The sequence below is a fragment of the Oenanthe melanoleuca genome, chromosome 4, assembly GCF_029582105.1.
Source record: "Oenanthe melanoleuca isolate GR-GAL-2019-014 chromosome 4, OMel1.0, whole genome shotgun sequence".
Lineage (NCBI taxonomy): Eukaryota > Metazoa > Chordata > Aves > Passeriformes > Muscicapidae > Oenanthe > Oenanthe melanoleuca.
The window spans coordinates 27,467,695-27,494,267 of NC_079337.1; the positions used below are offsets into that span (position 1 = coordinate 27,467,695).

Consider the following 26,573-nt stretch of genomic DNA (forward strand, 5'->3'; position numbering starts at 1 on the left):
TTAATCACCATGCCTTCTTATACTTGTCATATATGTAATTAAAAGGACATTCCACCTGTAAACCACTCTGGCTCCTTGGAGGGTGCCTGGGAGACATCTGCCTTTGGTCCAAAAGGGAGATGATATGCTCTCTGCAGAAGGGGTATCTGCTGAGAAATTCTCAGACTCCTCCTCTTCTTTTGCTGGAGAGACACGATCAGGAGCATCCATCTTCTTCTCCTCCAAACGTACACAGTTTGGATCCAGTTCCTTAATAATTCCATCATACTATGCAATGAAATCCTCACCATCTGTGCTCAGCAGTTTTACATTTAAGTTGCAGTCTTCCTCCTGAGAAGAAATCTTTAAGTCTGGCTGTGGATCAATCTCAGTCATTTTCTGGTTTATTTGTTCTTTAATTACACCTTTAGTTGAGCTTGAATTTATCTTACTGTGCTCGTCAAAGTCCATTTCCAGCTGAGTCTTTGCAAGAGACCCATTGACTATGGTCTGGCTCTGCATCTTGTGTTCTCTGGCTACATTTAAAGGTTTCTCTTTGGAGCAGTCATCATCTTGAGTATCCCTCTGGTCACATAACCTGTAAAACATAACATCATCCTAAATGTCTGACTCCTCTATATAAGAGCCTTTGATGACACATTTCTTGAATGCATTTTGGTGGCTTTGCAGGTTGCTGCATTTCTGTGCTTCCCAGATCATCATATGTGGTGAGCTCACAATAGAGCCAGGAGATATCCCTGTGCCATAGCTGTCATCCCATTCTAGCTCCAGCTGCATTTTGTCACTGAATGGAGCTGCTTGTGCAAAGCTACATGTGCTAGGTGTCCTTTGCTGGACCTGAAACATGGGGTGTTCCACATCTATACTGTTCTCCTCTGCAAGTGTCTGGATAAAGGTGTCTGGATCAAGGTGTCTGGATCAGGATTTGCTCCATCATACAAGGTAGACCAAACCATACAGTCTTTCATGCACTGCATGATGGCTTCTTGAGCTTTCCCCAGGTACTGCAAGTAGCTGATGTCCACAGCCCTTTCATATTCCACAATGCAAGCAGATTCAGAAGAGCATCTACCAGGATCTAGAAGTAAAGAAGATGACTTGTATAGTAGTATATAAAATTTTCTCCAGCAAGGCATCCACTAAGACATTGCAGGGAGAGTCTTTAACCAGGGAGAGTCTTTAACTATCCAATAAGGCAGGAAGACCAAGGCACAACTGAGATTTACTCATAAACAATAAACACACAACATTTTCCTATGGCCAAAAAAAAAAAAAAAAAAAAATAGCTGTAACTCAAGATTTCTCTGAGAGCAGCCTGCATTCAAACCTTTATGCAGCAACGACTCCAAAGCAGCCAGAGCTGCTGCCATGTATCAGTACACTATTGTCATGAACGCTTATTCAAGCTGGATAGCTGCTAAAATTAGGTTTCGATAGACCTGGACATTTGGAAGGATTTAAAGAAACTTGCTAGTCCCAGCTTGCCCAGTTTATTGTTTCCCACCACATTTCCCTCCCCTTCTATTCTTTTCCAATTCTTCCCATAAGGTGCTACCAGATCAAACTCAGTTAATGATTTGGTCTTCCCCTGACCACCTCTAGTTTGTGCTGGCTTTGTCCAGAGAATATAGTCTTTTCCTTGGCTCTCAAGTGTCAAAGTGATTCCAGTGGAGCAGCACAGAGGTGTCAGGCCCAGCAGTTTTGCAGCCGGATGACAGTCTCTCTCTTTCACAGCTTGCTGCTGGCTCAGCATCATGTGGTTGCATGGGATCAGATACCTGAAACAGCAGTGCCCAGCATCACTTATCATCCTTTCATATTAGAGAAAGCAACAACACACAGAATTCACTTCCCTCCTCCCTGCCTTCTCAAATGAAAAACCGCAGCAATAATAATATTTCCAGTAGTCCATTTTCTAAACCTCAAGGGCATGAAACCATGACTCTTTATAGGGTGAGGCTTGGTTTGCTGAGGAGCTGTCAAGATGAGTAGGGATAGGAGACAGTTGCATCAGAACAGGGAATCCTTTGCACGTCAGAGCACACCTGTGGTTAGAAAGTATGGAGGGAGAAAGTCAAAGGCCAAATGGTTTGGTCTGACTATAAATGCATTCTGTCTCAGAATCTTCAATTTATGTTTTCCAGGGAAATCCAGAGAGAGGCAGTTTGTCAGGCAAGCAGCCAAAAAAAAGAGTAGGCAAGGGTCATCCAAGAATTTTACTGCAGTAGACGAAGACTGAGCTCCTAGGCAGAGGAGGGAAGAAGCTAGAGGAAGCTAAGGAACAGAGAAAGCAGTCTCATGTTGAACTTCTTCAGAGTACTTTTGTTATACTTTTTAAAAGCACTTTTGTAAGACTCTTGGTGTTAACTGCACTAGTAATCTGCCATTCAAAATGCAAATAAATTCTAAAGCAAACGAAAAGATCAACCACAGCACTCTAATGCTAGAGTGGTGATGTACTTACGTTCACAGAGGTACTAGCAGTACTTCCAGGCACCGCTGCCAGATATGTAGGGAATTTCACCTTAATACCTGTGTGTAGAGGGACAGACAGTATTTTGAAGCAATGTGTAGAATCACAAATTAAAAACAAAAAATATCACTGCATTTAGTAAATTACTTAATCTACCTGCAATAGTGCAGGAACCTGAAGTGCTCTCATTGAGAGAGGAATCAAAGATGTGAAAAACAACAAGAGTGGAAGCTGCAAACAGTATATAGGTCTGTATCACAATGCATAATACACTAAAGAAAGCATGCAGGAGAGAAGAATTATGCATTTAGAAGCAGGAATAAGGACTTTGGAGGTGATAAATATATTCTCAGCTTCTCTCACTTTTCTAGAAATAAATCACAGGAAAAATCCCTTGCTCTGGAGATCTCAGGATGTAAACCAAACTTCATTAGGTCTGGTAGACTTTTGTCAGGACCATAAATATTCTTATCTCTGGAGCTACTTGGATTTTTGATCTCTTGGAGAACTCCCACCCAGCTCTGCGTCCACAGGCAGAGACCATACATCCCAGAGTTAGGATGAAGAATGGGAAAAAGTCTGGGCTTTAACTTAGAACTAGCTGTAACATCACATCTTCACAATGCAAGCCAATGAGCATTCTGAACAATGCCAAGGAGACTACACAGAGCCAGAAAATGATGAATATTGTCAGCTTTTGATCTGGAAATCATATCTTTGCAATCTTCCCTGCATACTATATTACAAAATGGCTCTGCCAGAGCACCACAATTTTTAAGACACTCTTAGAATGGTATTTCATTTAGTCAGCACCCCATGAGATTTTTTTCAAGTTGTCTAGACCTATACATGTAATATACATTTTAACAGAATACAAACAAAATTTTCCTTCAAATAAGCTATTAAAAAGTGGTCTTAAATATTATTCAAATTTATTCATTTAAGTTGACTTAGCATCAATTGGACCCTGTAACTTCCAATAGAGTGTTTTGGTTTTTACCTCTGACACAGAATTTGAACCAATAAAAGGTCTTTTCTGAAAGAAAAGTTATCAGGCACTTCACATTTCTCTTGCTTTAGGTATAAGGAATTATTAGTGTTCTGCACATTAAGAAGTTGAACGGTTGAAGAGCTTCATCACAAGCCATTGGAAGAAGTCATATTCTTGCATAAAAGGTGTGTTTTAACTGGGAGAGGGACAAAGGAGAAAAACAGGAAATTTCCTTTCCTTTGTGAAATTTACAGGGAGTGACACGAAATTTCAAAAACACCTGCAGCGGCATCAAATTATCCTGTGTTTAATAAATTTCAGTTTACAGGGAAACAGTAATCATTAGTGTTTGCAACCATTTGCAAATCTGGAATCTTTTGAATAGCTAAATCCAAGCCTATTTTTGTATTGTGCAAAAAGATAAGATTTAAAATACACTCAAGAAAAAAGAGGGTAGTATTTCTACAAGTCCTTCCAGGCACCTGTCTAAATAAGTATAACTCTGTGAATTATTAATCAGTATTTTCATCAATAGTAATGTACACAGCTTTGTTTACACTTGGCTGAACTATACTGCAGAAAGCTCCTTTAGCATCACAGAACCACTTTGGCTGAGACCCTGAGTTGCTCAGGGCTGCAGAATTCTTTGCAATTCCCATCTCATTTGCCTGTGGAACAGTAGCTAATGATTAGCAGAGACAACAGCATTTCCAGTTTTGTTGACAGAACTGTTCCAGGTTTCAGAGTTTATCCATCTTAGAGAAGCACTAACAGCAGCATATATCGATATTTGCATGCACTTACATTTCAAAACAATTTTCAGATGAAGCTACTACCTAATACACAAATTTAATGTGCATGCTGATGTTCTGGCTTCTCTTGCACAAAAACAGTATTCTTGATTTCATCCATCAAACTCCTCATCACCTAAGAGTCAGCCAAGGCTACCAGTTAAGCCAGGCTCACTCAAATAGTTCAGTGCAACAAGTAGTTATTGTCTCATTCAGAAGATCCAACTGTTGGCAAAGGTACCAAGGTACTCTCTCTGACAGGCAGCTCTCCAGCCACCGAGCTGCACTGTGCCTAGACTGAGAAGGGGCTCAGCACAAACCTGAGATAAACCCTACTGCACAAGGCAGTGAAGGCAAAGAGAAGGAAGCAGCAACCTCATCACTTGAGCAAGAAAGCATGTTATTTTAATCAAATGAAGCAGGAAACATAGTTAAGTAACATGCTACAGTAATACAGACTACAGATTCCTGAGAAATACATCAGTGAGATCACAGTTGATAACTGGATCCATTTGGAGACATACTTAGAGGGCTCTCATTGTTTCTCCACGTGGACTATTTGAAAATGCTTGTTGCTTGGCAAAACTCCAAAGATCAAAAATGCTCCTCAGCACAAGTATATTTGTAAGTCCCAGAGAGAGTTATCTATGATAGCATTAATCCAGCACTGTTCAAAATAAAAACGCTTCCAAATTTACCTTTTCTTTTCTAACAGGATTCAGACTTCCAGAAGCTCTCGTTACCTCTAGCCCATTTCCTACATATGTGAAACCACCTCACAGGTTTGTTAGCTTTGTATAGTGGTTGCCAAATGTCAAAACACACACACAAAATTGAGAGTCTGGAGGGCAGAAAATTCCTAGTTAAACAACTACCCCAACTGTAATATATGAAATCTCCCACTTAAACACTGAACCTAAATCCATGCTAAATACCTGGACTTCCTTTCTGCTTGCCTTACCCAGAATGGTGCGCTGATTCTGGTAGTAAGTGTATTCAGGATATGAGCATTCTCATGTTGGTGAAGCAAAATAAAGTGGAGGAAATTCTTGAGGAGGGCTGGCTCTGAAACGGTGCACAAGAAGAGATCCAGGTATGCAGTTGTAGTCATCACTTCCTCCACAGTCACCTGTAAGCAAAAGTAATGTAAATACTGCAAACACAAACATACTGCACACACAAAATATCCACCCATCCATCCTCTGAAACGGTATATTTTTCTGTATATCTATCTATCTATCTATCTATCTATCTATCTATCTATCTATCTATCTATCCTCTCTATCCATAACACAGCAACAAAAACACGGAGTCTTCATTTTTAAATTTGCCTTACAAGCATTTTTAACACATTTCCTACCTATCATGCATCCACAGGAAAAAACATCGTTCCCCAAATTGATACTCCAGATCTCACACATAGTGAAAATCAAAGGAACAAATTATGCTAGAAGATCCCCAACACCTTTCTGCCCATGTCATCTCCTTTGCATCACAATTCTGTTGTCCCTCAGAAGCATTTTCAGATGATGTGAATGCCTGCAACTACCACTTAACTGAAAACGAATGTCAGAGCAGAATACAAAGAGCACAGTACAAGGTTATGGTTGCAAAGCTTTTAAGAGAAAACTCCCATAGATGTCCAGAATTTTGTCATAATTTTCCTTTTTTTTTTATTTTGCCACAGCACATTTTCTCATTTTTCTCAATTTTTAAATGTAGTATATATACAAATATATTCACACATAAGGCCCAACCCAAAATCTTCACTACTGACTATTAGTTGATCAAAATAGAATTAATTATCCATGTGACATTTGCATACCATAACTCACACTGCCCTGCTTATTGCAATCCCTTGGAGATCATCTATTTACAGAACACACTGGCAAAGTACAGAAAATTCCAAAGCCCACCTCTGCACCATGTACTGCTCTCGCGAACTCAGCATTTTTAAAATAGTTACCCAGGAATCTAATAAGCTTAGGTGCACAAAGATAAGCCCTTAAATATAAGAATCTGTCTATGTGAAAGGAAGCATTAAACATCTTTTTTTTACCAAACTCAGCTGGATAAATGAAGATGATTTTATTTAAGAAAAATAAAAAGTCAAAGTTGTCACTTAAGACATAAGAGGATTTAGAAAATACTCAGAAGGGCAACATTTACTTAACATGCTGTAAATATTAAAATCCCTATTCTATTATGCTGCATATTAGTCATATACACAGTAACGTAATGATGCAAACATTCTCTTTAAAGCATATAAGATCACAAGCTGCTTCTGGGTAGTTACACAGAACATAGGAATGGGCTACACAGCTTGCAGGCCTTATGGAGAGAGAAGCTCTAAAGCTAAGGTAATTGAATCAACTCTCAGTCTGAGACTTTATTCTAATACTCTGCTACACCATCATTAATACAGTGGGATACTAGTTCATTTTAGCATTTGAAACAAAGCACCAGTGAAGTAGCAACAATCAAATTTTTCATCAGGAAACAGAAGCAGCCCAGCTCCAATCAGAAAACTTTTTTTCTTGGAATAGGTTTGGGGACCTGTACTGAAAAAGGAATAGCTTTCCGGTGTCTGTTATCCTAAGAATTGTCTTTTCATGCCTTCTTTTGCTGCCTTTTTTTTTTTTTTTTTTCTTTTAATTATTTTAGCAGTGAGTGGTAAAAAGCAAAGTCCAAGAAATCCATCATGTGACATACATCATTATGGTGACACCATACAGTTCATGGACAAGTTAAAACTCCCTGCCAAGAAAAGGCCAGACAGTAGTAATATATCGTTACACCTCCACATCACCTCTTCGTCCTTTATGGGGAAAAGGAAGCACGTTCTTAGCTACCAGTTTCACCACTGCTTGCTGATAGAATGTACATGTATCAAATGCTGCAGCTGTACATGAAAGCAAGAAAAGCCAGAATACACACAAGGGCAGTGACCTTTTTCTAAAACCCACACTCTTTGGACAATTCATCCTACAACCTCTATCAGTGAGAGAAACCCATGTGCTTTTCAAAGTGCATGTCATGAATGAAACAAAGAACAGCAGCAGAAGAAAGCCAGCTGGAGAGCAGCTTAGAAAAGGAATGTTACATTCTGAGAGCATGCTCAATGCCCTTAACAGCTTGGGCACTAGGAAAAAAAACAAAATCATGTCTAATAGCCAACATTTCACTGCTACCACTAAGCAGAGCTAGAAGAACCATCCAATGATTAATGAAGCCCTAATAGTTCACAAAGGAGTTACTTGTAATCTTATTAAATCCTACTTTTTTGAAATGTAGCGGTTTTGTGAAGGGTACTGCATTATACTTAATCTTTATTTCTTCTTGGGAAAAAAGTTGGTGAATCTGATTAACCACTTTCCAAGAAAGAGACAAGATTACTAGTTTTGTCAAGATTTAAATGGATTTATCAGAATTGTTTTCAATTTTCAGTGAAAACACACTGCCTTATCCACAATACTCCTTCAAATTTCCTCAGTAAGTGAAATTAGAGTCTGTTTTGCAGGGTCACTGTGCAAAATTCAAAGCAGGCACTTTAAAGTTGCACAAGCAATTTTTATGCTATCTTGTTCTAGAAGTTCTAGTGTTCTCTCAGTGTGCCTTTGTGTGCAACTTGTCCCTACAAACCAGCAAGAGGACTGACCTTCTGCTTCCTTGCCAGGGCAAATCAAACAAAAATATTGCTGTTGGGCACTTAAATACAAGCCAGGTATGCTGCTTAGGAAAAAGATCAAGTAACCTGGCAAGCAGATGTCTGTGCTTTTACAATTACTGTATCTTATTTTGCCACCTTGCATTCTATGTTTGCTTCTCCCTTTTAGTATACCTGATAGTGAGTGTAAATTCTGAAGATTCAGGGCACCTAGGGAAGCATTCAAGAAAGCCAGTTTTAACTCCATGAGTCTAATTTTCCTTTTACTCCATGGGATAAGTTAGTCTGGTCTAATTGAGCCTCTGCAGAACTGACTCTTTTTTGCAATTAACTACAGAAGGATGCTGGAGAAATCAGACAAAGCTAAACTGAGCCCTGGCAAAAATCCTTTTAACTCTGCACACCTTCTCTTCAGGCTGCATCATACATAAAACATGGAGTGCTAAAAATAAGACTGGTTCAATTTGTGTGGTTATTATTGAAAATCTCTGTTTTCTGCGATACCAAAGCTATGCTATTGAGCTTCATTCAGACTACCTGCTGGCTGTCTCTTCTTAAACAAATGTTTCATGAGACAGATTTGGGGGGAGAAGGAAATAATTTCTTATAAATTCAAATCAATACTCAGATATAGAGAACTAAAAAGGTGCTACCCATGTCAAGTATGTCCACTACAGTCAAATACTAAGGCAGCACTACAAAACCCTTTATTGTAAATGGTTCGATTACAGTATCATTTCTCCAAGCAAGCTTTTAGCTACTAGCTCTCAGAATTTGACATCTTTGAAAACATAATAAATAACAAGCCAAAATTTACAAAACTCTGATATTTATTTGAAAATTCTTCACCTTTGATAATTCAAATATCAAGAAAAATACCATAACAAAGGGCAACTAATAAAATCAAGACATGGTAATTTTCAAGAAAAACCCTTTGTTAAGTAATTAAATTTCAAGTTTGTTTTTGATAAAATTTTTTATTAAATTTTGATTAAATTTCAAGCTGTGTTCTGATAATATCTTTTTGGCAAAGGTATTTCAGCAATACTAAAATCCACTACTTCCTCATCAGCAAAAATAGAAAGCCACTGTTAATGGCAGAGACTGGGGATATCTCTGCTCTTAAAATAAAACTATAGGATTAAAAATAAAAAAATCAACAACAAAAAAATTCATGTCCATTGCATTAATCAGACTACTACTCTACCATTTTTATTTTGATTAGCCACAAGCATAACAATACAAGTTGCTGGGGTTTATATATATATATATATATATATATATATATATATAGTGTATATATATATATATATATATATATATATATATATATATATATATAGTGTATATATATATATATATATAAAGTGTCTAAGAATACCATTTAAAAAGCCTCATCCACATGTTTTTCTACACAAACTCAGCTGTTACAAATCTTTATGTGAGATGTAAATTGCAACAAAAAGGACTAGCTGATAGTCTTCATGGCCAGACAGATATTTTACTGGAGATTACTGAAAAGAGAAGGCCACTTTTAGCCATGTAATACCCTTCTATAATTATGCAATTATTTTCAGCAAGTCTTTTCTCACTTCCTCTGATGACTGATTAGATGGCAAGGCTGAACACTGTAAAGAGTTCCAGCTTTTACCAGCTGCCCTGCCAAGTAACAGCAAAGATCTAGAAATTACTGTCATTGCAAGTTCAGTTTAAAATATTACACTCACTGTGTTAAACCAATCACATGGATTCTTTACTACTGCCCATTTTCCCTTGAGAATTATACAATATATTTTATAATTTACAGCTTCATGCCCACTTACAGAAATATGCCTACACAAATCCCCCTTTGCATCACATATCCCTTCTTACGAGGACTTCATATTGCCCATGAAAAGACGACAAATGTTCTTATTTGAATTTATCCTCTAGACCCACCCACAAGAAGTTTTAACCTAAGTTCACCTCACTGATTAAAAAAACCTAACCATTTCCAGTCCCTTCTATTAATTTTCAACATCTTGTCCCCTGCTTATACAGACAAAAGGTTTCATGCTGCACAATGAATTGGATCAGGAATTGGTTCAGATTAAAACTATCCAGAAGTTAAGGTGAATTTTTAACCTCAATGAGTTTTAAATAAGAAGAGCTGTCCTGGCAAAAGAGAGGGACAAGCAGGATCAGGGACAGAGGTTCCCCACAGGAGGAACCAGAAAACCCAAACTGTTTCAGCTTCCTTCGGCTTATGTTTATAAACTGCTTCAATTTACACCAGGTTAAAATTCAATTGAACTGCATGGCTGAAGCAAGAAGTGAGAGGCATCTTGACATATATCTTTCATAGTTATTAATAGGCTTCTGCAAAGCACAAAGCTATTCAAAGTTTTCCAGTGATATTTGGTTTATGTTTTTATAGCAGCTGCCAAATGTTTTTCAGTAAGGTGAAACATGGTATTATTCCTAAATGAGAACTGATAGTCTTGTAGGATATTTATAAAGATTCTCCTAATCTGCGGTGTATAATTTGCAGGTGAGCTCTATAATCATCAAGCAAATATTATTGAATTATCACAGTAGCACACCATGTTAGAGGCTTTTGGTTAGAGTGCAGTAGACTTGAGCTCCATTTGACAGGTGCCAGCACCTCTGCAGAGAAATTCTGTTCACTTGGTCAGCAGCAATGTTTTATACTAAAAAAACTGATACAATTTTCCATTATTCAGACTAAACCAAGCCTATTCAGATTAAAACAAATCTTCCAAGTATAAAAATTATTAGATCATAGCTAGTAATTAAATGCTATGTAGTAGAGGAATAAATACTGACATTAAAAATTTCCTTTTATCATATAATTAGTCAGATTTTAGTGCTTCAATAAACTGAAGTACCACAAATAACATAAACATTCAAGATGGTTTGAATAGCTGCCTTTGTCAATCAAATTATCTGAATGCCAACTAAAATGAAATCACATGCATTTACAGTGAAAGGATGTATATAACAAATTTGAATTTTATCAAAGGAAACAAAATATATATAAATACCAAAGTGTTGCTCCTAATTATCTAGCACATGGGTTTGACTGCAAAATATTTACATATGCAAGACTTTCTGAAAAGGTTTTTACTTATATTTCTACAGAAGTGCTATAACTACCTAAAAGAATAAGGTAAATAAACACAGCCTACTAACATTTATAGACCAAAATAAAGTGATACATCCTCTAACAGAAACAGTAAAAATTGCTTCAATAGGATTATTCTGGATTCTCTCTGGGATTTCAATGAGATTTCAACTGAGGAGAAAATTAGTTGTGTTCAATTACTTAGACCCTTGTATAATCTGGCGTCATGAGATCTTGTATTTTATTGAAAGAGCTCGATGTTAGTTTTGAAAGTGCAGCAGGAAATAGCCAGTGAAATATGTCACAGAATCCAATGGTATAGCTTTGTACCATTCTCTGAACGGAACCATACCTTCTCATGAGTATTTTTTTCCTACGTATCAAAATATAGGAAAGAACATACAGAGCTACATAATTTCAAGTTATAATCGACATGTCATCAAAAGTTACCAGTCTTAATTTAAGAACAGTTTCTGTCAGGTAGCCTTAGTTTTTCTAAATCCCGGACACTATACCAGAAAGAATAAAAGATGGTTTGGGTGAAAATTTAAATAATGGGAAAAAACTACCAAATTAACATTTTCTTTAGCTCTGTATCTTTACACACAAACCATTTTATTCCTATGTTTTCAAATTAATTTTTTAAACTTGCATGAAGGCATTCCTTCCCCCCTGCTCCTCAGACAATTTCATTGAATCATTTTTCAAGCAACTCCTGTGTCAGAAGTAAGGAAGGTAACTCTTCTGTAAAAACTACAATAACATTCAGATAAGGACAAGGCAGGACTCTCTAGCAGAACCAGTTAATGCACATCTCCAGCTATATAATACAAATCTGGATTCTTGACTACCCATTCAGCAGTATGCAGCTTTGGAGATAGGAACATACTTGTCAATCACTCATTACACATGTAGGTGGGATAACCCACACAAAGTGACAAGACTAGGACAGAAAAGGTATAAATGAGGCTACAAAAACATGCTGTATTTAGGATATTTATCTTTGAGAAATTTAGTGAGGGAGTCACAAGCTTGAGAATGTTTCTGTTATTTAAGCACATCACAGTTAATCTGCTGCAAAAATAGCCTTCACAGAGCTCACTGTGAAAAACAGGTTATTTCAAGCTAACTAGCTTTTCCAATCAATTTGTAACTTCCTTAACCAAAAATAACCTGAACTAGAGAGCTCTTCTTTTCAACTCCATACTAGCTTTCCGAGATAAAACCGGAAAAATCACACCAATAAAAATATACTGGTCTCCCCACTGCCTGATCTTTTCATAGAAACACATCTCTATCCTCAACAGTCTTGTACTGTTTCATTCACAGTGAACTGTGTACATAGTAAGTATTTATAAGACAAAATCTGCAAAATTTTTTAAAGGCAGCGCTTACTACATGGTTCCATAAATGTTACAAACATTTCACAATCACACATAAGCATATCTTAAAATTTTGAACCATATATTGAAACACTAAACAATTGTTAATGGAATTCTACTTACTGAAATTTTTATGCTACTTTTACCGAAAGTCTTGTTTGATAGTCAAATGCTTTAAGTTGGGAGAAGAGAAGGAAATTGAAGAAAGGAAGCAAGAGGTCTGGATGAATTAAAGAGCTAAAAAGTCTGAAACATGAAGAGACAGAAGCACGGAAAGGTGACCCAAGAGGAATATGGAAAAAGTGCCTGAGTACGCAGAGAAAGGATGAGGAAAGCCAAAGCCCATCTGGAGCTGAAGAAGAGCTTCAACAGCAAAAGAAGGATCATGAAAAATGCATGCTCACTTCTAAATGGGAATGGGGACCTGGTGACAAAATACATTGAAGACATCACTGTACTCAGTCACAGAATCACAGAATAGCTAGAGTTGAAAGAAACCTTTGGAGCTGCCTCATCCAATCCCTTTCTTGACTCGAACTGTCTTTGCAAAACCAATTAATGCTAGTCTGTGTCTTGCTGCAGAGCAATTTTTTTTCTCAGAATATACTTCTTGTAGAAAAACTAGACTAGAGTACAGAAAGATCAGGTTTGCAGTAGTCTGCCTGCCCAAGCTATTAAAAGGCAGGGCCAGAACCTCATCTCCCAAGTTTTACACAAAGATTGAACCATGGGTGTCAGATCGGATGTGGGATGTTAAGACCAGGATGGCACACGAGGTCTAGACTTCCTTCCTTCCTGCCTCACCAAGAATTATCAGAGGCAGCTGTTCCCCACCAGTTAAATTCCAGAAATAAGATTTATAGAAACACCTTAAGAAGATCATCATCATCTCTTCTTACCACCCTTTAATCTTGCACTGATCTGTCTTCCTAATCAGGTATTTATACCATGCTCCTTTGTACACTGTATTTGAACTCAAGAAAGAATGAATCAGAACAATCCAAACTGAATGACTGAATTAAAACTAAAATTTTCCACCACAAGTAGACTTTATGACACCAAACCAACTTCAGTGAGTTTAAAAGAAAGAAAATCAAGATCCATTTATTATTGTGCTAAATGAAAGAACTTCCATTTTAAAAGCTGTCATGATGCATCTGGCCCCTCATTTTGGCCCTTTCCAATTTTTTATTAACCTCAAGGTTAATTACAACATGAAGTCCTCAAATGGGAGATACAGTTTTCAAAGTCCATTCTTCCCCTTAGCATTAATATTTTCCATGGCAACTAGAAATTATTTTAATGTATGAAAGAGCTGTTGCAGCATAATTATCATAGTGCATAGGCATACATCACAAAAGCGAGAAGGCAAAATATTTATTTTCTGTTATTAACAAGGAGCACAGCACAGAAAGACTGAAGAGGTCAAATGTGCCTCAACTTAAATCCATTTGCTATAGAGTTTTGGTCTCACATATGTGAGAACCTTGTACCAGATCCACTAGATAGTGCAATTCGCCTTCTCCATTAAAATAATTTGGAGTTTATACACAAGAATTTAATTTTCAATGAGGAAAAATTCAATTTTAATGCTAATCAAGGAAAGGTTTGTCATTGGAAGAACAATGCACAAAGCAGAATATCAGGGTTTGAGAAAGATCTAGGCTTTGAAAGTCACCTATATTAGCAGCAAACATCTCAATTTTCAAGAGAAATATGATTTCACCCACTTTTAGAGTATATAAATAGAATTTTCATCAAAGGAAAAAAGTATTCACAACAAGCATCTTTAAATTATTTAACATCAACAGGGAAATAATCAACCCAGCAGAAGGTCAGGATCTTTGGTGGGAGAGGAAGACCCACTCTATAATTAAGAGTGGATCTTTCTGCCCTTTGAGCCATTTGATTATCAAACCATGCAAGTGTGGCAGTTTTCCCAGGACAATGAATTTGAAAGGCAGCTCAGGCTGATATCAGTGAGCCTGCCTCTCTGCCAAAGCAGCCTGTGCTTTTTCGATTGTAGCCTTTGCCTCTGGGGTCAGCTTCCTGGGAGAAACCAGCTTTCTCTCCCCCCTCAATGAATTGAGGAGAGGGTCTAGGTCCGCATTGGTGAGGCCTAGCCAGGGCCTGACCTAGTTCAAAGACCCACACAAGGAATGGAGATCAGCTAGGATTTTGAGATCACAATCGATTTCCAATTTCTGTTGACCAATGGTCCGCGCAGTGATCTCCAAGCCCAGGCATTTCCAAGGTGGCAACCTTTGGATGTTGTCCTCCTGCAGTTGAAATCCAGCAGAGGTTAAAACTTTAACCACTAGGTGTGTTGGAGCATAGAGTCATCAGGGCTACACACATGCATGTCATCCATGTAGGATAAGAAGACGGCCTCCTTTTTTTGGACACACACAGGAGACAGCAATGAGGCCACATACCACTGCCAGATGGAAGGACTACACTTCATTCCCTGCAGGAGTACTTTCCAGTGGTTGTGCTTCACTGGGCCTTCTCGATTGGTCATAGGAATTGAGAAGGCAAACCATGGGGCATCTTCTGGGTGTAGGGGAATTTGGAAGAAACAGTCCTTGATGTCCAGGACAGCCAATTGCCAATTTTGGGACAGCATCATTGGGAAAGGCATCCCAGGTTGGCGTGACCTCATGTCCCCAATGACTTTGTTTATTTCCTGGAGGTCGTGGAGCAATTGCTGCTTATCCTTCCCTGGCTTCTTTATTACAAGGATCAGGGAGCTCCAAGGGCTTGTTGTCACTTCTATATGCCCTTTGGCTAATTGCACCTCCACGAGCTCCTCAAGCAACTTGAGCTTTTCCTTACTCAATGGCCACTGTGGTACTCACTTTGCGTTGTCATCCAGCCATGTTAATTTTTGGGTAGGGCTCTACATTCGCCTCTAAAAATCCTGGGGGGTCTTAGGGATAACTAATTTGACTCCCCACTGGGACACGGTGTTTCTCCCCCACAGGGTGCACTTGTAGTCAGGTACAAACGGAACTCTGGCCAATCTTCATTCTGGCCCTGCAATTTGCATGATGCTTTTTGAGATTTTTGCCAGTTTTATCCCTCCTACACCGTCGATTTTGCCAGCCACCGGTTGCAACTCCCAATGTGATGGCCACATCCTCTCAGGTATAATTGTCAAATCTGCCCTTGTGTCAAGCAACCCTTCCACGTGGAGATGGTCTGATCCATGGGTTAGGTTGTATGCTATAGTGGGTTTTTCTCGTCAACAACTTCTGCCCAGTAGACGGCAGGTGCTTTTTCATCTACTGGGACCTCTGTTGAAATGGGAATTGCCTGGGCAAGGATTTGTCCCTTGGGCAGACAGAAGGGTGGCTGAGGGCAGCGTGCCAGGAGAATGAGGTGAGTTGTGTCTCACTTGATGGTCATGGGAGCCACTTCAGTCTCCAGGGGTGTGTGTGCTGTGTCCCCAATAACAAAATACTCACTGTCCAGTTCCGTGTAAATTAACGTCACATCCTTCAAGTTGAGTGGCAGGTCCACTCCAATGACTGTCCAATCAGTATAACTGAATGAAAGCCTTTGGTAGTCAAAACCTGAAACGGCCACGAGGTTGCTGAGCTTTGTTAAACAAACATTTGTCATTTTTTCTTTCCTGCATCCCCGCAGCCTGTTTCCCTTCCTCCCCATTTTTTTATTAAGAGAGAAGCTTTTGCCAGTGTGGAGCCCACTGTACTTATGTCACGGTGCACAATTATGTCAGTAGCAGGTATGCGCTGTGGCCTCAGTTTTTTTTGTTTGTTGGTCCTCTTCTGTTGCTGGCTTTGAGGACAGTCTCTGGCAAAGTCTGGCTTTTTGCACTGGAAGCAGATTACATGTTGCAGCTGCTTTTGTGACATCGGTTGCTTCCTTCCTTCTGGTGTTACAGCAGCAGCAATCTTTGGGTGTGCCAGTGCCAGATTCCTCTCATGTGCACCAAACAGTTCTGCTTTCCTGGTGCAGGCTTCTATCATCTGTGGCTAGACTAGGCGAAGGCTTTACAGGAAGGCTTAGTATGACCTTGCAGCAGGTTTCATTGGCATTTCTCTGAGCCATCTCCTTAATCAATTCTGCCTGTATCACTGGGTCTTGCACTTGCCTCTCCACCTGCACTCGAAGACGGTCCACAATAAATTCTCTGAGGCAAACTGTTTAATGTTAACATAACTACACTTGACCTCAGCTATTGGTAACTTGTTAAAAGCTTTTTATGCAACATTACAGATCTTACCCAAAACAGACTTGCACAACACTAGAGTTTGTTTCTTGGGGCAGTTCTAGTCTCCCCCCCCACATAAATATTCATAGGTAATGTCATTCCTATCACTATCCTTTGCATCATCAGAGCTTTGCTGAAGCTCCTGTAGAAGTACCTTCAGAGATCTTTTCCACATTCTTTCCCAGATCATACTCTGAGGGGGTTAACAGACACCAGAAAAGATCCCGGAGGTCAGCTGGTACTAACTCATTCAAATTAAAGGTGGCTGTCATAATTCCTTTAAAAATTTCACTGCTTCTGCCAAACTCCCTTTGGATTTTGCAAATCTCCTTTTTATCTTGGTAGGACAAAGGTTGATAACTTCTCTTACCATTTCTCCTACCAATAAAAATGACAGGAGTAGCTGAGAGTATGTCTTCCTCTTCCTGGTTCTGACCTCCAGGGGATGCTCCCATGCTTCCACCCACCTGGGAGCTGGGAGGCAAGTCATCCCCCCACCCTGTGCAGTCTGGGGAGGGGCTGGACCCTTCCCTGCCTTGAGGTCTCAGGAGGGGCTGGGCACCCCTCCCCATAGGGTCTGGAAGGCTGCTCACTCCCCCGCTCCAGCAGGGACCAGGGAGAGGCTCACTCCCCCTGCTCCGGAATCTGGAGGGAGAATTCCTCCCGTCCTGTACTCAGCCCCATGGGGATTGAAGGGCAAGCCACCCCCTCCCCCACCACCACTCCCACGGGGACCAGGGCATGGGGCACAGCCTCCCCCTCCAGAAGCTGTGAGGGGGGACATCCACACCGCCATCTGCATTGGCGCTAGAACCCAGAGGGGGCTCCCCACCCCTGCTCCTGAGGCAGCTCGGAAGGTGGGCTCCTTCTCCCCTGCCCCTGTTCCCATTGCAGCCCGGAGCGCAGGTATAGGAAACCAGAGCAGGGGAGGGGGCGGAGCCGCTCTGGTGGGAGGGGCAACTGTGGGAACCAGGATTGGAACACATGGGGGCGGGGTTGCAGGGTTACATCATGCAGGGTGGGCACTTCAAGGAGGGAGGGGGCGGGGCGGCCAAGGGGAGGAAAGGGTTGTGAGAGGGGAAAGGGTTGGGGGCGGGGACGGGAGGGTAGAAGGGGTTGTGGGATGAGGAAAAGTAATCCAGGGGACTGAACACATTGCAGCTGTCATTGTGGACCCCCACCCCATGGACCGTGATCCACAGGTGCTTTGCCATGTGGCCAGGGCCATTTTGGATCTTAGCAACATGACCCTCTGCCCCCTTGAGCTCGGCCATGCAACAAACTCTATCTTAGGTCTCTGCCCTGTGGTTGGCATAGAATGGGGTGGGGGGATGGGAGGGCGGGGTGTCATCCTTAAAGCTAACAGAAGGCCAAATTAGGGGTAAAACAGCTGGGATATCAGGGTACAGGGAAGATTCTCTGACAACCTGGGCTGTCTCTTGAGCTCTGTCTTAAGTAATTTCTTGTGAATTTTTAAAAATAATGGGAAAAACAGAGTGGCTGTCTCATCTCCATTTTCCCCTTTTTTTCCCTAAGTTGGGAAAATATTCTCCTTTACTGAGCAAAAAGCTGCACGCCTATGATGTTTAAAAGCAATCTGCATGGCTAATCTACCTTTTTCCCCAGTAAAAACACAAACACGAGCAGCTCTTTCTACCTCTCAACCCCAGGTCAGGACAAAGGAGACACGGTGGCCGCACTGCTGGGATTGCGTCACCGCAGCTCACATGTGCTGCCTCCCACTAGTCGGTGCTGGGGAAGCCCTGCCACTGCTTCTAGCCCGCTCCAGGCCTGCCCCGTCCTGCGCTCGCTACGGAAATGCATGCCCCACCATTCAGAGTGGCACTGCTTTAAAATGCAGGCGCACGAAATTGCGGCTTTGGCATTGCTGCCGTGGCGCTGCCACTGGGTGGGTTGCCGCTGCCTGCTCGGCACACCGCGCAAGCAACTTTTAGTGGATGCGCGTGTTACACTGCCAGTCGGGGCCACCCGCGCCGCTCTCTGATGCTTTTCCGAGCCGAGCACCGCAGCGACCACATGCTGCCACAACCGGCCACGTGCAACTCGCCCAGCAGTGCTGCTGCATGTGGCATGCTGCAGCCCGCTTGCTCCGGCCAGCCCCCTGCCCGCTCTGCCGCAACGGTGGCTTACATGCACACCCCTGTAACTGGAGGCTATTTCAGGGTCCTCGCTTGCTGCAAGGTTTTATTCACCCCTTTCCTGGGGACCTCGGCCGTGCGGAAGTACTGCAAAAAATCTTTGTCAAGAAATAACCTGCCTTGGGCTAGGCAGGCTGCCAGTTCATCACTCTCAGCAGGTGCTGCGCAAAAAGCAGCTCACTGCCGCCAGGGTAGCTGAGCAGTCCAAAAGGCTTATAATACAGCTGTGGCGTGGGGTCTCACCTCATGGGAGGCCCTTCGTGTTGGATGCCAGCTGCCGTAGTTCTCTCCCCTCTCTCTGAACTGCCTCAGCTAGCTCCAGGTCAGAGATGGAGGGAATTATGGCATGGACAAAGCAAAAGACCTGGTTGGGTTCCACGAAGAAAACAGGGTGAGCATGGGAACCGCGGGGATTTTTCAAACGTTGGTAAGAGGCAGAGGAACCCCAGATCACAACCAATCAGGTCCTGCCAGGGGAAAAAGGGGGGGGCGGGGGGGGAGGGGAGTGAGAGGCTTAAACTGTATAATAGACCATAGGGGGATCCGGGAAGGAACCATTTCAATGCAAAATATAAACCAAATAGTGAAATACAACAAGCAGGGTATGATATTTTACTGCCCTCGAGAAAATGGAACAGCTGCAATGCTTTGTGTTTGGTTGGCTTTGTGAGACTTAGTAGACCTTACAAAAGTAATTTTTTAGTTCGCTTCTGAAAGTTTTTTATGGATTTTTACTCTCAGCTGTTCCTACATTTTCTTCTCAAAAGAGGTATTTTTTTACAGGGCAATGAAGATTGTTAATTCATAAAATCACAGAACCAAACGATAACCATATTATATGGTTGTAAGGGATCTTATAATCTAGTTCCAGCTCACTGGCCAATGGCAGGGATACATTCCATTAAACCACGTTGTTCAAAGTCCCATCCAACCTGGCCTTGAACACTATCAGGGATGGGGAATCGACATAATTGACATATTCTGCAACAGTTGGAAATGTAGCTTTTTTCAGCTTAACAAAAAAAAGGTAAATACATACTTCAATAATATTGGTGACATATTTTGCAAAGGATAAACCCTAAAATTCAAAGAAAAAATAGATTTTTTTTTCTTCAGGGTAACTAACTGCACTCTAATACATTAGAAAACTGATAGCAAACTCTACTTTAGGAAAATACCCAATATGATAAGAAACTACAGCAACTATTATATATATATATATATATATATATATATATATATGTATATAATAGCAATATATATATATATATAATTATAGCAACTTTGCTAAGACTAGCATAATATTTCTTGACTAAACATTTTCCTTGTGGGCGTCTTCCTTTAGGAAAAAACTAATTTAGAAGAAAATAATCATGGAAACATGTCTGCCATGATGAAATGTCTAAAATGTCACTGCTTTTTTGATTATATGTGAGTCTAGAACAACACAAACATTTTTTTTCTTCATTCCACTTAAGAATTTTAAACATTTTCAGAAATACCTGTATGTTGCTTAAGAAAGTATATAGAATGAAAAGATGGAAAGTTAGTCTAGAAGTGTATTGGATTGCGTGGAGTCACTACTGACAATACACCTGATAGTATCTTTACAGAGAGATCTTTTCTCCATTATTTTTTGTGCCTTGCTTGCAGACGTCACTCACCTTATGGAGCGCAGGGGCCATTACTGGCACCAAAAATCCATTGTAAATGTAATTCACAAGCTGGTTGTGTATCAAGGGAAGTGCCAGCTAAGAGGGTGGGGGAGAGAAAGACAAAGAACAGTTCTATTGAGATTTAAAAGGCAATGCACAGAATGTTATTATTCACCCCTAAATTCTTTCCCATTTAATAAGACATTCATTTGTCCTTCTCACTGTTGTAATTCGGTATATGAGGTATAAGAACTGAAATCAGGATATCCTGTAACCTCCTTCCTGGAAACCCCAGTTCATGTCTTCCTTTCCGGTCCTGTGACAATGTATCTACGGACCACCTGACCATCACTAAGATCAACACAGAAAATACAGTTTGGTACTGTGAAGGATGACTACCAGCATAGTCCATCTACCCCCAAAAGTAGTTAACAGGCTCTGTGCCGATGTAAGGGCAGTAATGTTGCTCTTAAAATACACTGCTTGCATCCCTCAGCACACTACAAAGAGGTTTAAATATCAGCCTAACACACTATGGTAAGAAAAGAGATTCCCCTTGCACCCCTAGCAACCATTTAAAAAGATTCTGTCATGACAGATAATATGTACCTGAAATGCTGCCTTAATGTTGCTCTAGAAAGGGTTGCAAACATTTAAAAATTCAACCTGAGAATGCTAGCATAAATTTTTCATGGAAGCAAACCCAAACCAAATCAGCTTACAAGTGCAATGGCTGAGTTTTGTTGCCTCAGACACCAGAATCACCCTTGCTCACTCTCAGTCAGTGAATCTTACCAACATTTATTGAGAAACCTTCAAAGCTTGAAGGTTTCTAGAAGACTTGAACAAGTTTCTTTAGACTTAGACAATGCTGTATGAGCAACTTGCTGGAGAAAATCATCAAAACCAGACTTGCTGAAATACTTACTTCAAATGTGTTCAATTTCCTCTTACTTGCTCTAAATAACATGCAGGGCACACAATGATCATCATCACGAGCTCCAATAGTAACTGCTTGCATACAAGAGCTCAAGCCATGAGACTTTATGTTCTCCTCCAATACTCTTCCCTTTTACATGGGCCTGATGTAAATTCACTCAGCTCAGTTTCTCCCTTAATACAAGAGCCACAGACTTTTGTACAGCTCTGCTAATTATTAAAGTAGAAAGTCAACATTATTTAGTCAACTGCCTGGCTGTTTACCTGTCCCAAAAACTCCCAGAATCCCTATGCACCATAGTCTTAGACTTACAGACTACACACTTAGACTTACAGCCCATCACAAGCTCCTATTTGGCAAAACACTTCTAAATCCAGGGCCTTTGAGTAATGAATTCTCATCTTACATTAATTTCTATATTTTGGTATTGTGTAGAAGAAATAAGACACAATCAAAGCCTCTAAATGAAAAAAAATAAATACATGAAGAGTTTTAGAAAGCACCAGTGGAAGATTTTCATGCAATGTATGGCTATTATTGGATTGCTATTTTGTTATTTTGCTTAGCATATCAGAGGGTATAATCAGCACATGATGCAGCCATGATTTGCAAAGCACAGCCTTATTAAAGACTAATGAGATAAATGGGTTTAAATTTACATTTTGCTTCACTGATAAGGTTCATTGGCACACTTAACTACTGTTGTAACCCAAAACCAGGGGTAGAAGGAATGCTATAACTCTTTCTAGGGTCCTATATCATTGGCAGGAAAGCCAAAAGGGCCTCTGTCCTCCCTGATCTCTCCTGTTACCCTAACTCCGTGTCCACATCCTATTGGCTTCTTTCCAAGTCCCCTCCCTGACCTTTTCCCTAGAAAAGTCCGTTAGTTGAGACCCTAACCCTCTTTGTTCCGGAGTCATCATGCAATAAACAAGATCCCTGAGAAAGACAAAGAGCCTCTTTTGGATTCCTTCGTTTATCTAATGTAGCACACATTAGTTCCCTCAGAGTAAATAGCTAGGAGGGAGTTACAGGGTGTTTCAGTTGGCGACCAACGTGTGCAGCTTGTTTTAATTACTAGCCCACAAGTAGCTGAATCCCATTTTCAGGGATTTATTGGGCTCGTTGGTCTGATCAACTACCCCCCTTGCTTGGCTAGCTGCTTTTAAACAGCTCCCAGGTAGGGAGGAAGATGGCCGTTAACTCCACTCTCAGCACTGGAGGGAGCCAGCTGGAAGATAAACATCCTTTATGAATCACACGAGAAACCGAGGTCCGTCAGGACAGGTAAAGTCTATTCCCTTGGGTGGAGGTGGGGATCCCCGAGGACAGGGGTTTCCCCAGGCGAAGACGGTCGCGGTGCGGCAGCAGGGCGGGCTTTAGGACCCGGGGCTGCCGCGGGAGCTGCGGCACCTCGAGCAGTGCAGCAGCGGCTGAGAGGAGCGGTCCCCCGCCGAGACAAACGGGATCGCTGAATTAACCCCGTTCGAACCGGTGCCGCAGGCGGCTCCGGCGCTGCGCAGAGGCAGCAGGGGTTCCCCGGAGCTGGCACGGCCGGCGGAACGCGGGCCACGTGTTCAGAGTTTCATTCCAGACCGTGGAGAGCCCGCACTCCCTTTTCTGGCGGGGTTTTTTAAACTCGGGTCAGAAAAGAGTCGTTTTTCTCTGTGTGATTATTACGTGAAGGTATAGGATATTGTGCAAATTGCTCTGATAACATCGAAATGGGCTCACAATTATCGGCACAACAAAAGAGTATTATTTCTCAGCTTAAAGAACTGATAAATGAAGAGGATATAACAATTAGAAAGAAAACAATAGCACATTTTGTATCTTGGCTTTCTAAAGAAATTCCAGATTTTGAAAAACAAGATATTAATTCGGTTTTATTTTGGAATAATATAGGGAATTTATTGAGTTCTAAAATAGAAAAAGGTAATTGTGCTACAGCTTTGTTCCTCCCTATATTTTTAAAGATTCGCAAACAATTATTACAATTGGAAAATAAAGGACAGCCACAGATAAAAGCTTTGAAACCCCCCCCCCCCATCTTTTCCAAATTCCCCTGTCTCTGAAAAGGATCCAAATTTTATAAATTCTGAGCAGTCTGTCAAGCAATTCTCTTTATACCCATCTCTTTTGAATTTACCTCAACAGAACTCTAATGATACTCCGAAAAGTAATCTTCCTTTGTCTTACAGTGATGGGGACCACATGGTCCATGGCAGCAAGCATGCCCCAGCTCCTTCATCCCACAATCCTTTCTTCTCCACCCCCTTCCCTGTCCACTATCCTAATCCTACACCTAGAATTTACCCTAGTCACCTCTTCCGGCTCAGGTTACAAATAACAACCCTCCTAGCTACAGCGGGGCCATGGGGGAGAGGGACAGCCCAGCGGATGGTGGAGGAGGGGGAGAGGACTCCTCGGCTGACAGCAGCGGGGGAATACAGGCTGTACCTAGCTCTGCAATCTAAATCTTAGAAGGAGATAATATACCATCAGCTGCTCCTGTAATTTATGTGGGTAAAAAAAATGGAAGACGGGAGTATCACCCTCTCTCATATCAAGATAAAAAAGAAATTTGTAAAGTGCAAAGAGAATTTGGTAGAAGCAGTGAGATTTTCAAGGGTATGCTGAGAGCAACTTTCACTTCAAATGAAATGACACCTCATGATTTAAAAGATATTTTCAGGTGTTTGCTAACTCCCTCAGAATATAATGTGTGGTTTAATATGTGGAAACGTTCTTTAGGGATTCTTTTAACAGAGCTTCACCAAAGCACTGACAATTCCAAGAACTTGGAAGATAATGAATTAACATTAGATCATTTAAGTGGTGAAGGGACTTGGCATTGCCCTGAAAAACAAACTCAAGTATTATCCAAATTTGTTTTAGATAAAATTTGCAATATGGCTGAAAAAAGTTTTAATCAGTTACCAACAGTTGAGATAACTGGCAGTTATGTTAATATAAAACAATATGCTTCTGAGACTTTTTTGCAGTTCGTGGATCGTCTGCGTGCACAAGTGAAAGACAAGTGCATGATGCAGCAACCCAGGCCAAACTGATAAAAGAAATGGCAAAAAGGAATGCCAATGAGGCCTGTCGCATAGTCATTCTAACTCTTCCTATGTACCCTGAACCAAACCTAGCACAAATGATAGAAGCCTGCGCCAGTAAAGCAGAATTGTTCAGAGTAACAGAAAGGAATCCAAGGCCAGCTCCATCCAAGCCTGCAGCAACTGAAACACCACGAGAAAGGAAGCAACCGGTGCCAACCGAACAGCTGCAGCATATCACCTCCTTCCAGTGTAAAAACCAAGGACATTTCACTAGGGAATGCCCTCTTAACCAGAAACACAAGAAGTCCAACAAAAGAAAAAACTGAGTTTGCAGCGTGTGCCTACTCTTAACATCATAACGCGCAAAGATATAAATACTGCGGGGCACTACTGTGGCAAAAGCCTCTCTCTTAAAAACAAAGGGGTAGGATGGGATAAAAAGTGTGGTATACCAAATAATTTAAATGTTAAATCTCCTGTTCACCAGGTCTGGCAGCCTTGTGGTCGTGTCAGGCTGGAGACTACCAAAGGTTTTCATTTCAGGACTACTGATTGGACAATTATTACAGTGGATCCGTCAAGCAGCCTAGTAGATGTAACCATATTGCACATGCAAATGGAGAGTGAGTATTTTGTTGTTGCAGACACAGAACACACCCCTAGAAATTGAAGTAGCTCCCATGGTTATGAAAGGGAAAGTATCCTGCCTCATAATGATAGCACGCGGTCCTCAGCCACCATTCTACATGGGCAAGGGGCAGATATTAGCTCAAGCTATTCCCATTCCAGCAGAAGTCACAGCAGATGTGAAAGCACCTGAGGCCTACTGGGCAGAAGCGGAGGGTGAGGAAAAACCTTCTTTGGCTTAAAACCTAGAACTGAGTTCTCTGCATCACGGATATGTACCACAGAAGACTGCTTGACCAATAGGTATGCAGCAGCAGAGCAAGCTGACGTTGATCCTGCTTCATGCCTCTAGTCACTGACAAGCGATCTGCTGCCAAGTGCACTCTCCAGTGCTCTGCAGCCTCCTTCTTCGCGCTATGTATCCTGCGGCGATATTTCTCTGGGCGAGGTAAGGTGTCGTCTCCTGCTAACACAGAACACTGTGCTGGTAGGTTTTGCTACTGACAAAACACGCCTGGCGTGTGCACTTTTCTGTCAAACTCTCTGTAACATACGAGAATGCCCTGCTCCTTGGAAGCGTACCGTGCACTCTGTAAATTCTGCCATAGGGACGAGCACTGCAGTGTACAGAACGCTAAGGAGAAAGCATGCACAGCACACAGTAGTTCTCACTTGGCACTACACTTAGAACTGAGTTCTCTGCATCACGGCTATGTACCACAGAAGACTGCTTGACGAATGGCTATGTAGTAGCAAAGCAAGCTGACGTTGATCCTGCTTCATGCCTCTAGTCACTGACAAGCGCTACGCTGCAAAGAGCACTCTCCAGTGCTCTGCAGCAGCCTCCTTCTTTGCGATATGTATCCTGCGGCGAGACCGCTCTTACAGAGGTTTAGTGTCGTCTCCTACTAACACAGAACACTCTGCTGGTGGGTTTTGCTAGTGCGAAAACACGCCTGGCGTGTGAACTTTTCTGTCAAAATCTCTGTACCATACGAGAATGCCCTGCTCCTTGCAAGCGTACCGTGCACTCTGTAAATTCTGCCATAGGGACGAACACTGCAATGTATAGAACGCTAAGGAGAAAGCATGCACAGCACACAGTAGTTCTCACTTTGCACTACACTTAGAAGTGAGTTCCCTGCATCACGGATATGTACCATAGAAGACTGCTTGACGAATGGGTATGTAGTAGCAAAGCAAAATGACGTTGATCCTGCTTCATGCCTCTAGTCACGGGCAAGCGATTAGCTGCGAAGTGCACTCTCCAGTGCTCTGCAGCCTCCTTCTTCGCGAAATGTATCCTGCGGCGAGATCTCTCTAGGCAAAGTTAAGTGTCTTCCCCAGCTAACACAGAACACTCTGCTGGTGGGTTTTGCTTGTGCCAAAACACGCCTGGCGTGTGCACTTTTCTGTCCAAGTCTCTGTACCATACGAGAATGCCCTGCTCCTTGGAAGCGTA

General features: G+C 41.4%; 1 pseudogene; it reads right to left on the minus strand.

The window, feature by feature from the left end:
• Positions 1-23,642, minus strand: LOC130252847 (FHF complex subunit HOOK-interacting protein 1A-like; annotated as a pseudogene).
• Between the last annotated feature and the right edge of the window lie 2,931 nt (positions 23,643-26,573).